Genomic DNA, 12,273 nt, shown 5'->3' with positions numbered 1-12,273 from the left:
AAAAGATAAAATTTAAGAAATATCGAGATTACAACAATGTTATATTACAAATAAAGATATATAATTGAGCACTACTCCTTAATTTCAGAATATAATAATAAGAAATATGAGCAGAAATAAGATCTTATACTGGCGGAATGCATCAGATTCCGCTCAGCATGATTTCGGAATGCAGTGGATTCCAATCTTCCTGTTGGAATGCAACAAGATTCCAATCAGCATGTCATGGGAATCCGGCAGTGCTAAGAGTAGTGTAATGAGGATACGCCATCACAAGGCATAAAAAAGTAACATGACCTGTGTTGTTGGAATGCACCGGATTCCAATCAGCTCGATGCCTGACCCATAAGATTATACTGCCGGAATGAATACGATTGAGGTCAGCGACTCATGAAAAAGCATGTTTTTTACGTTGTTGGAATGCACCAGATTCCAATCAAGACAGCACTGTCTTGTTCCTTCTTAATAATACATGTTGATAAATGTTCCTCCATCCTTAAACGAGATAGCTCATGTTTTTTATGGAAGAAATAAAATGCCGACAAATTAAATTAGCTTGTATCTCTTAAATTAGATATGCAAGTATTGCCTTACGTATAGTGGCAAAAGTACATTCAAGAATTATACAGCTATACAAGTCATTGTAGTGCGCGCACCAGAGAAGAAGAGGATTATTTTTAGCAAAGTTTCGTCGAAAAAGGGGTAAATAGAAAGGAACGTAGTGTCTGGATACTCTAGGGGGAACCGCAAAAAATAAGCGGCTGAGAAGGTCCGCAGAATCAATTTCTCCAATAATGAGCTTATGGATGAACAATACCCCCAGTAATATTCTCCGATGTTCCAGAGTGGGTAAGTTAATAAGAAGAAGTCTACTTCTGTATGGAGGAAGGTGGAGACTTGAGTCCCAATTAAGGCCGCGCAATGCAAATATCAAAAATTGCTTTTGAACTGACTCAAGACGCTTTATATGCTTTTGAGAAACAGGGGACCAAACGCATGAGCAATACTCGAGTATTGAACGAACCAGCGATGTGTAAAGAACCTTATTGAGGCACGAATCATCGAACTCTTTAGCCCATCTTTTAACAAATCCAAGTAAACCCAACGCTTTGTTGGCAATAGATGAAATATGCATGTTAAAATTCAATTTCGGATCAAAAAGGACACCTAGATCATTTGCAATAGATATACGCTCCAAAGGCGTACCATCTATTACATAAGGTTTCAATGCTGACTTCACTCGGTGAAATGTCATATGCTTACGTTTAGAGTAATTTAAAGCTAGTAAATTTGTTGTGCACCAGCATTGGAACGAGTCCAAGTCGGCCTGAAGATCCAAGGAACTCAAATCAGTAACACAGTAAGTGTAGCAAACTTTTACATCATCCGCATACATTATAGTATGGGAATATAATATTGTCTGTGGCAAGTCATTCATGAAAAGGGCAAAGAGCAAAGGGCCTAGATGACTTCCCTGGGGTACGCCGGAGGAAACTCCAAACGATTCCGACAGATTGCACTTGAACAGGACTTTTCGGGTCCGGTTAGAGAGATAGCTTTTCAGCCACATTAATAGGTGAAACGGAAACCCATTAAATCAAGCTTATGAATAAGTAACTCAAGGTTGACGGTATCAAATGCTTTGCTGAAGTCCGTGTAGATGACATCCGTTTGCTTGTTCGCTAAAAATCCTTCCATAACTATAGAGGTGAATACAAGCAAATTTGTAGTGGTTGACCTTTGACGAATGAAACCGTGTTGCCATGGAGATAAAAGACTAGAACACTGATATTGCAGTTGACTGGTAACAATCTGTTCAAAGACTTTAGGAATGACTGAAAGTTTAGCAATATCCCTGTAGTTTTCAACTTTTGACCTACTACCTTTTTTATGCAGGGGTATAGGGGTATAATAAAAGACTGTTTCCAAAGTGCCGGGAATGACGCAGATCACAGAGGTAGCTCAAATAATTTAAAAATATGCTCATACATGTTTTCGGCGCAGTACCTAAGCACGCAACTAGGAACACCGTCCGGTCCCGGAGAAAAGTTGGGCTTCAAAGATTGAAGACTCTGAAGAACAATATTACCATCAATAGCAGGATTCCTAATGGAATTCGAGCTATCTAAGCGATAGGGATATTGGCCGGAATGAAAACACTGGATGAATACGTGGACTTAAAGAACTCAGAAAATAGCTGAGCAACGTCGCCATCAGTGCAAGCTTTTTTACCTCCAAAGGTTAATGAGGAAGGATACCCAGAAGTTTTCCGTTTTGAATTTACGAAACTGTAAAACTTTTTTGGATTTCTAAAAAATTGGGCTTTACAACAACTCAAGTAATTTTTATAACAAAGCTGATTAAGACGGTGAAATTTAGAACGAGCTATTAGATATTTAGAGAGGTCTGCAGATGCTTCAGATTTCTTGAATCTCTTATAAAGCCTAGATTTAATGTTATTAAGTCTGATAAGTTGCCTTGAAAACCAAGGGGGCTTATTCGAACATAGGGTATAGCGAGTAGGAATGCAGGTATCAAAGAAGCCATCAAGCGTACTGTAAAATATAGAGATAGCCGAATCGACATCAGTGCAAGCATAGAGATTCGACCAATCATGGGGAGCAAACAGATCATTGAACATAATGAAATTCGCTTTGTAGAAGCATCTAGATCGGGGACGAGACTGTACTTGAATCCTACGGGGTAGGCTGAGAACAGAAGTCAACAGAAATCTCTACCGTAGGGTGAAGAGGGTCTTCCGGAAGGGATAAAGGTGGGATTTGCGTAAGGGCAGTACCCACCGAGCCATCCACAAATACTAAATCCAGCATTTTATTTCCACTATTTGGAACATTGTTAATCTGTAAAAGAGATGAGTCTAACAAGCAACATCCATATCCGAACGAGGTGGTATATACGAACAGCAAACAATTACGCTATAGCTACCGAATGAAAGCCTAACTGCTATAAATTCGATATGGGAGATATTTTCCAGCGAAATCAACTCAGATGATAGGTTAGATTCAACAGCAGTAAGGACACCTCCCGCTCTAGAGATGCGATCACGCCGATAAACAGCATATTTATTTGAGAAAACCTCAGAACTGTAATTATTATTGTGCAGAAAAGTTAAAAAAATTAAGGAAGAATGGAACAAGTTTTGATCGTAAACCACGAACATTTTGATAATTAATTAGAAGACGGGACAGATCAGCAATTACCTTTGTGTTGTTATTACTGTGTTCGTCATACCGTTTTTTGGCTGTAATAAAACAGGTTCGGCCCTCGCCTTTCTTGTGAACAAGTCAACCACAGTATGCTTAGGCCAAAAAGAGGAATCAAGTGCCTAATCGAAATATTCATCTGAAAGGGATATTTTAAATGAGGAGATGTCTCTCTCATATTTAAAGTTAAATTTATACACATGTTACTAGTGGGTGCAACATAACACCAAGTTTAGAGCAAACGTAATGAGCAATATCATTTTCGGTAAGCGAGGCGTGTAATCGGAACACAAATTCAGCCCTACGAGGTGGCACGGTAGTCACCTGCAAAGGAGTAGCGGATAGCGCACCAGAGAGCTGGGAAGTTGCGGTCGTTATAGAACAGTTGACAGAAAACGCATTGCTTTTCTTAGCGTTGGTTATCGAGCCCGTCAATGAAGTACTATTTTTTTCAAGTACACTTGTATCGCTAGCAACAACCCCAATATCGGTAACTGTTATTGTTGGAGCTAAAGATACCGGTGGAGGTGTAGGGTGAATTGGGGAGTCCAGCGAAATCAACATTGGTGACGTAGAACAAACAGTCGCAAAAGTACCACTATTAGTCCGTGCATCGTTAATTTGCCAGAGATCGTCTCACTGGAAGTCTCGACACAGCCTTGTGGGGATTCTTTTTTTGAAATTTTCTTTTGATTGGTGCACTTATTGACACAGCAATCCAACATAATTGCAAAGTTAAACAAACCCAAAAGAAAAATAGGCAAGAGAAACTATAAGTATAGGATAAATTGAACAGCTGCAGCGAACACTACAGAAAGAAAAAAGGGCACACAATGACTTGCTAATAGCAGCTACCAAAAAAAAAGGTATGCAGTTATCACAAGTTTTTGTGAAAATCTATGATCTATGAACACACAGACTGAATGTTTAAATTGCACAAAAAGCCACTATGTATATTGCACTGTGTAAAGATTTAATACGAAATTAAACTTATAAACTGTTTTCTATTATATTAATGAATATTTATAAAAGATAAAACTTGTTTACAAAGTAAAAAGAATAACAATTCGAAGAGCGATCAAAAACACGTCCGCGCACGGCAAGGTTACCAGATAATCCCCTATTCCTAACCCCAGCGCATTTCCTGCGTGGCGCACCACTCTTATAATTGCCGGAGCCAACTGCAGAGCATCTCACCTTGGTCAATAAATGGCAGAAAGTCAAAGTGCTTCACCATCAGTTCAGCACACGATGGAACAACGAGTGCCTCAAGGAGCTGCACAAGCGGTACAAATGGAAATTCCCTCAACGCAATATTCAAGTTGGAGATTTAGCCGTGGTCAAGGATGATTTACTACCCGAACGAATGGCGTTTGGGGCCATTACACCCACGATCGGAAAACCATGTTTGAGTTGTGGAACTCAAAACCCAAAACGGATTATTAACCCGGAACATTGCCAAATTGTGCGTGCTACCAACTGCCTAGCAGTGCTAACCCTACCTTTGGTACCCTCTGCTTCATGTCCCTAGAAAACTAGTATGTTGAAGACATGATCCAATTTTCGGACTATGTCCGCCCCCTTCGTCTGGCAACACCCGGCCAGTGCGGCGCCAAGCGCAGCAAGTGCAGCTTTGCTGTGTCTGCAATCGCTACCGCGCACACTCACATAAATCAGTTTACATTAAACTGCCCACTCAAACGCATCGCCCGAATCGCAATCGTTCGCCGTATTTATAGCCCACCCGCCTTCGGGCAGTTGAAATTTTATTTAAATACATTAAATTAATTATTATTTTCGATTATATTTCAATTTAATTTCATTTCCTTATTGTTATACTTTCGCTGTACTTGAAAATATATATTGAATATTTACATATATGTGTGCCCTCTTTTAATTGGAAAAGTGCTGTGTTAACGAATTTTATACAAAGAGGTTTCCGCCAATTACTTTATCGGCAGCAGAGGGGTAAGCTCTATTATATACGGGCTGCGGCGGCGTTCTTACTTTAAAAACTGGATTTTACTATTTAAAAAAAACGATATTTAGTAAAGGTCTTAATCGTTTAGTAAAGAACTTTATCGTTGCTACCCAACGATTCTCTAAGTAATTATATCTACGTAACAGTTATTTTAGTTTATTTATGTGGTATCACAACGGACCTTCATGTTGTCCAAGTGAGCTTCCCCTATCAAGGCAGCTACCACCCAACCTAACCTAACCTAGATATAGTGTAAAATTTCGTTTAAAGTGTAGAAAATTCAAATTAATTCCTAATTTTATAAAAAATTCGTCTAGGAGTAAAAATTATTTGCATTTGAGCGTAACAGACATGCAGATATAGACATGATATTAGACAGACACACACACAACTTACTTAATTAATTGGCTCTTAACCGTCTATGTGGATGTCTGCGTATAGCTCGTACAGCTTATCATTAAATCTTCTTCGGTACTCGCCATCGACGTCGCGTAGAGGTCCATAAATCTTTCGAAGAACTTTTATCTCGAACACTCCCAAAGCCGCTTCATCTGCTGTTGTCATGGTCCATGCTTCTCCCCCATATAGCTGGACGGGTACGATAAGTGACTTGTAGAGTATGATTTTCGTTCGCCGAGAGAGGACTTTACTTTTCAATTACCTACCTAGTCCAAAGTAGCATTTATTGGCAAGATTGATTCTTCGCTGGATTTCAGTGCTGATGTTGTTGCTAGTGTTGATGCTGGTTCCCAAATAAACGAAGTCTTTTATTTTTTCGAAATTATGGCTGCCAACAGTAGCGTGGTTGCCATGGCGCGTATTGGCTGACTCTTTGCTCGATGACAGCAGGTACTTCGTTTTGTCCTCATTCACCATCAAACCCATATTTACCGCTTCTTTTTCCAGTTTGGAGTAAGCAGAAATAACAGCGCGGGTGCTTAGGCCGATGATATCAATGTCATCAGCATATGCCAGTAATTGCACGCTTTTATAGAATATTGCTCCAGTACGGTTAAGTTCTGCAGCTAGTATAATTTTCTCCAGCATCAAGTTGAAGAAATCGCATGAGGGGGGGTCACCCTGTCTGAAACCTCGGCTAGTTTCGAACGGCTCGGAGAGGTCCTTCCCAATTCTGACTGAGCTGATGGTGTTGCTCAATGTCATTATGCACAGCCATATAAGTTTTGCGGAAAAACCAAATTCAGACATAGCGACATATAGGCAGCTCCTTTTCGCGCTGTCGAAGGCGGATTTAAAATCGACAAAGGGGTGATGTGTGTCGATTCTCTTTTCACGGGTTTTTTCCAAGATTTGGCGCATTGTGAAAATCTGGTCGATGGTAGAATTATCAGGTCTGAAGCCGCACTCATAAGGTCCAATCAGCCGGTTCACGGTGGGCTTCAATCTTTCGCACAATACACTTCAAAGGACTTTATATGCGATATGAAGAAGGCTGATTCCACGATAGTTGGTGCATTTTTCAGTATCCCCCTTCTTGTGGACTGGGCAAAGAACACTTAGATTCCAATCGTCGGACATGCACTCGTACGCCCATATTTTGCGAAGAAGCTGCTGCATGCGCCTGACCAACTCCTTGCCGCCGTACTTGAATAGCTCCGCAGGCAATCCATCAGCGCCCACGGCGCGGGGGACATATATTCCATCATCATCGATTGCCGGATCGGGTTCTTCATCTCTGCGCGCTGAATTTCTGCCTCCACTTAGGAGAACAGAGAAGTGTTCCCTCCATAATCTGAGCACTCTCTGGACATCAGTTACAAGGTCGCCGTTTGCGTTCCTACAGGAGTTTGCCCCGGTCTTAAAACCTTCCGTCTGTCGCCGTTTTTTTTGGTAAAATATTCGAGCTTTATTCTTGGTGGCTAGCAGCTCAAGCTCCTCGCACTCACCCCTTTCTTCTTCTGCGTTTTTCTTCCTGAAAAGGCGTCTCGCTTCCCTTTTCATCTCACGATAGCGTTCACACACTCCTCTTGTTGCGCTCACTTTTAAGGTAGCCCTATAGGCAGCGTCTTTTCTTTTGGTTGCAACGCGGCATTCCTCAACGTACCAGTTGTTTTTTCGTGGCCGCCGGTAACCAATTTTTTCCTCGGCGGCAGTACGAAGTACTTTGGAGTTATGCTCGCACTACTCCTGTATTCCTACAGGCTGAGTTGTGCTCTCAGATAGCAGGTGTGAGAGTCGAGTTACGAAATCATTGGCAGTCTGTTTTGATTGAAGCTTTTCGACGTCTAGCTTTCCTTGGGTTTTTTGTTCCTTGGTTTTAGCCGTGCTGAGGCGGGTGCGTAATTTGGCTGCAAAGAGATAATGGTCCGAGTCGATGTTAGGTCCTCGGATCCTGCGCACATCTAAAACCTTGGAGGCATGCCATCTGTCTATCACAACGTGATCGATATGATTGCGAGTATTTCGATCAGGAGACAGCAATGTAGCTTGATGTATCTTTTTATGCATGAACCTCGTGCTGGATATGACCATGTTTCGAGCACCGGCAAAGTCAATCAGCCTCAGTCCGTTAGGAGTTTGAGGAATTTGATGTGTGCTATTCTTATCCAGCTTCTGCATGAAAATAAAAGAGAAAAGACCCGTAAATTTATAAAATCTTAACCATTTGGCACCTTTTAGTCACCGATCAATCAATTATTTATTCGATTTGATTTGACTTTTGATGATATCCGATTTGGACTAAAAAAAAAAAACATAAAAAATAAGGTTAAATTCGGGTGTAACCGAACATTACATACTCAGTTGAGAGCTATGGTGACAACATAAGGGAAAATAACCATGTAGGAAAATGAACCGAGGGAAACCCTGGAATGTGTTTGTATGACATGTCTATCAAATGAAAGGCATTAAAGAGTATTTTATGAGGGAGTGGGCCATAGTTCTATAGGTGGACGCCATTTAGGGATATAGCCATAAAGGTGGATCAGGGTTGACTCTAGAATGCGTTTGTACGATATGGGTATCAAATTAAAGGTGTCAATGAGTATTTTAAAAGGGAGTAATCCTTAGTTCCATAGGTGGACGCCGTTTCGAGATATCGCTACAAAGGTGGAACAGGGGTGACCCTAGAATTTGTTTGTACAATATGGGCATCAAACAAATGGTGTTAATGAGTGGGCCTTAGTTCTATAGGTGGATGCCGTTTCTAAATATCGCCATAAAGGTGGACCAGGGTTGACTCTAGAATGTGTTTGTACGATATAGGTATCAAATTAAAGGTATTAATAAGGGTTTTAAAAGGGAGTGGTGGTTGTTGTTTAGGTGGTCGCCTTTTCGAGATATCGCCATAAAGGTGGAACAGGGGTGACTCTAGAATGCGTTTGTACGATATGGGTATCAAATGAAAGGTGTTAATGAGTATTTTAAAAGGGAGTAATCCTTAGTTCCATAGGTGGACGCCGTTTCGAGATATCGCCATAAAGGTGGACCAGGGGTGACCCTAGAATTTGTTTGTACAATATGGGTATCAAAAGAAAGGTGTTAATAAGTATTTTAAAAGGGAGTAATCCTTAGTCCCATAGGTGGACGCCGTTTCGAGATATCGCCATAAAGGTGGACCATGGGTGACCCTAGAATTTGTTTGTACAATATGGGCATCAAACGAAAGGTGTTAATGAGTATTTTAAAAGGGAGTAATCCTTAGTTCCATAGGTGGACGCCGTTTCGAGATATCGTCATAAAGGTGGGCCAGGGGTGACTCTAGACTTTGTTAGTACGATATGGGTATCAAATGAAAGGTGTTAATAAGTATTTTTAAAAGGGAGTGTGCCTTCGTTCTATAGGTGTTCGCCTTTTCGAGATATAGCCATAAAGGTGGACCAGGGGTGACTTTAGAATATGTTTGTACGATATGGGTATCAAATGAAAGGTGTTAATGAGTATTTTAAAAGGGAGTGGGCCTTACTTCTATAGGTGGCCGCCGTTTTGAAATATCGCCATAAAGGTGGACCATGGGTGACTCTAGAATGTGTTTGTACGATATGGGTATCAAATTAAAGGTATTAATGAGGGTTTTAAAAGGGAGTGGTGGTTGTTGTATAGGTGGTCGCATTTTCGAAATATCGCCATAAAGGTGGACCAGGGGTGACTCTAGAATTTGTTTGTACAATATGGGTATCAAAAGAAAGGTGTTAATAAGTATTTTAAAAGGGAGTAATCCTTAGTCCCATAGGTGGACGCCGTTTCGAGATATCGCCATAAAGGTGGACCAGGGGTGACTCTAGAATTTGTTTGTACAATATGGGTATCAAAAGAAAGGTGTTAATGAGTATTTTAAAAGGGAGTAATCCTTAGTTCCATAGGTGGACGCCGTTTCGAGATATCGCCATAAAGGTGGACCAGGGGTGACCCTAGAATTTGTTTGTACAATATGGGTATCAAAAGAAAGGTGTTAATGAGTATTTTAAAAGGGAGTAATCCTTAGTTCCATAGGTGGACGCCGTTTCGAGATATCGCCATAAAGGTGGACCAAGGGTGACCCTAGAATTTGTTTGCACAATATGGGTATCAAAAGAAAGGTGTTAATAAGTATTTTAAAAGGGAGTAATCCTTAGTCCCATAGGTGGACGCCGTTTCGAGATATCGCCATAAAGGTGGACCAGGGGTGACTCTAGAATTTGTTTGTACAATATGGGTATCAAAAGAAAGGTGTTAATGAGTATTTTAAAAGGGAGTAATCCTTAGTTCCATAGGTGGACGCCGTTTCGAGATATCGCCATAAAGGTGGACCAGGGGTGACCCTAGAATTTGTTTGTACAATATGGGTATCAAAAGAAAGGTGTTAATGAGTATTTTAAAAGGGAGTAATCCTTAGTTCCATAGGTGGACGCCGTTTCGAGATATCGCCATAAAGGTGGGCCAGGGGTGACTCTAGAATTCGTTTGTGCAATATGGGTATCAAACGAAAGTAGTTAATGAGTATTTTAAAAGGGCCTTAGTTCTATAGGTGGACGCCTTTTCGAAGTATCGCAATAAAGGTGGACCAGGGGTGACTCTAGACTTTGTTAGTACGATATGGGTATCAAATGAAACGTGTTAATGAGTATTTTTAAAAGGGAGTGGGCCTTCGTTCTATAGGTGTTCCCCTTTTCGAGATATCGCAATAAAGGTGGACCAGGGGTGACTTTAGAATATGTTTGTACGATATGGGTATCAAATTAAAGGTGTTAATGAGTATTTTAAAAGGGAGTGGGCCATAGTTCTATAGGTGGACGCCGTTTCGAAATATCGTCATAAAGGTGGACCAGGGGTGACTCTAGAATGTGTTTGTACGATATGGGTATCAAATTAAAGGTATTAATGAGGGTTTTAAAAGGGAGTGGTGGTTGTTGTATAGGTGGTCGCATTTTCGAATTATCGCCATAAAGGTGGACCAGGGGTGACTCTAGAATTTGTTTGTACAATATGGGTATCAAACGAAAGGTGTTAATGAGTATTTTAAAAGGGAGTAATCCTTAGTTCCATAGGTGGGCGCCGTTTCGAGATATGGCCATAAAGGTGGGCCAGGGGTGACTCTAGAATTCGTTTGTGCCATATGGGTATCAAACGAAAGGAGTTAATGAGTATTTTAAAAGGGAGTGGTGGTAGTTGTATATGTGAAGGCGTTTTCCAGATATTGACCAAAATGTGGACCAGGGTGGCCCAGAACTTCATCTGTTGGATACCGCTAATTTATTTATATATGTAATACCTGCCAAGATTTTAAGGGTTTTTTATTTCGCCCTGGACAAATTTTTCATTTTTTCTACTTAATATGGTAGGTGTCACAACCATTTTATAAAGTTTTTTTCTGAAGTTATATTTCGCTTCAATAAAACAATCCAATTACCTTACCATGTTTCATCCCTTTTTCGTATTTGGTATAGAATTATGGAATTTTTTTCATTTTTCGTAATTTTCGATATCGAAAAAGTGGGCGTGGTCATAGGCGGATTTCGTTCATTTTTCATACCAAGATAAAGTGAGTTCAAGTAAGCACGTGAACTAAGTTCATTAAAGATATGTCGATTTTTGCTCAAGTTATCGTATTAACGGCCATGCGGAAGGACAGACGGACGACTGTGTATAAAAACTGGGCGTGGCATCAACCGATTTCGCCCATTTTCACAGAAAGCAGTTAACGTCATAAAATCTATGCCACTACCAAATTTCAAAAGGATTGGTTAATTTTTGTTCGACTTATGGCGTTAAAAGTATCCTAGACAAATTAAATGAAAAAGGGCGGAGCCACGCCCATTTTGAAATTTTCTCTTATTTTTGTATTTTGTTGCACTATATCATTACTGGAGTTGAATGTTGACATAATTTACTTATATACTGTAAAGATATTAAATTTTTTGCTAAAATTTTCCTTTAAAAAAAATTTTTTTTAAAGTGGGCGTGGTCCTCCTCCGATTTTGCTAATTTTTATTAAGCGTACATATAGTAATAGGAGTAACGTTCCTGCTAAATTTCATCATGATATCTTCAACGTCTGCAAAATTACAGCTTGCAAAAATTTTAAATTACCTTCTTTTAAAAGTGGGCGGTGCCACGCCCATTGTCAAAAATTTTACTAATTTTCTATTCTGCGTCATAAGTTCAACTCTTCTACCAAGTTTCGTCGCTTTATCTGTCTTTTGTAATGAATTATCGCAATTTTTCGGTTTTTCGAAATTTTCGATATCGAAAAAGTGGGCGTGGTTATAGTCCGATATCGTTCATTTTAAATAGCGATCTGAGATGAGTGCTCAGGAACCTACATACCAAATTTCATCAAGATATCTTAAAATTTACTCAAGTTATCATGTTAACGGACAGACGGACGGACGGACGGACATGGCTCAATCAAATTTTTTTTCGATCCTGATTATTTTGATATACGGAAGTCTATATCTATCTCGATTCCTTTATATATGTACAACCAACCGTTATCCAATCAAACTTAATATACTCTGTGAGCTCTGCTCAACTGAGTATAAAAACAAAGTTATGCATTTTGTTCCCTCACTAGGGTAGGCACCTTGACGTTGGTGTGAGGGCTTAGCCGAACTCCATAGCGCCCGACTA

General features: G+C 40.1%; 2 protein-coding genes across 7 annotated transcripts in view; both read right to left on the bottom strand.

Moving 5' to 3' along the window:
• LOC137234219 (uncharacterized) overlaps window positions 1-5,728 on the bottom strand; it is a 142,480-nt gene extending 136,752 nt beyond the window's left edge. Inside the window, exon 1 of the mRNA XM_067757842.1 lies at window positions 5,602-5,728. The gene's annotated coding sequence lies outside the window, so the exon portion shown is untranslated. The remainder of the gene's footprint in view (window positions 1-5,601) is intronic.
• The window catches only part of unc-13, a 4,182,017-nt gene that overhangs the window by 2,817,281 nt on the left and 1,352,463 nt on the right, over window positions 1-12,273 (bottom strand). The gene's annotated exons all lie outside the window — the stretch shown is intronic.

This window comes from Eurosta solidaginis, chromosome X (assembly GCF_040869045.1).
Source record: "Eurosta solidaginis isolate ZX-2024a chromosome X, ASM4086904v1, whole genome shotgun sequence".
Classification (NCBI taxonomy): Eukaryota; Metazoa; Arthropoda; class Insecta; order Diptera; family Tephritidae; genus Eurosta; species Eurosta solidaginis.
This window is presented reverse-complemented; position numbering and strand designations above follow the sequence as displayed.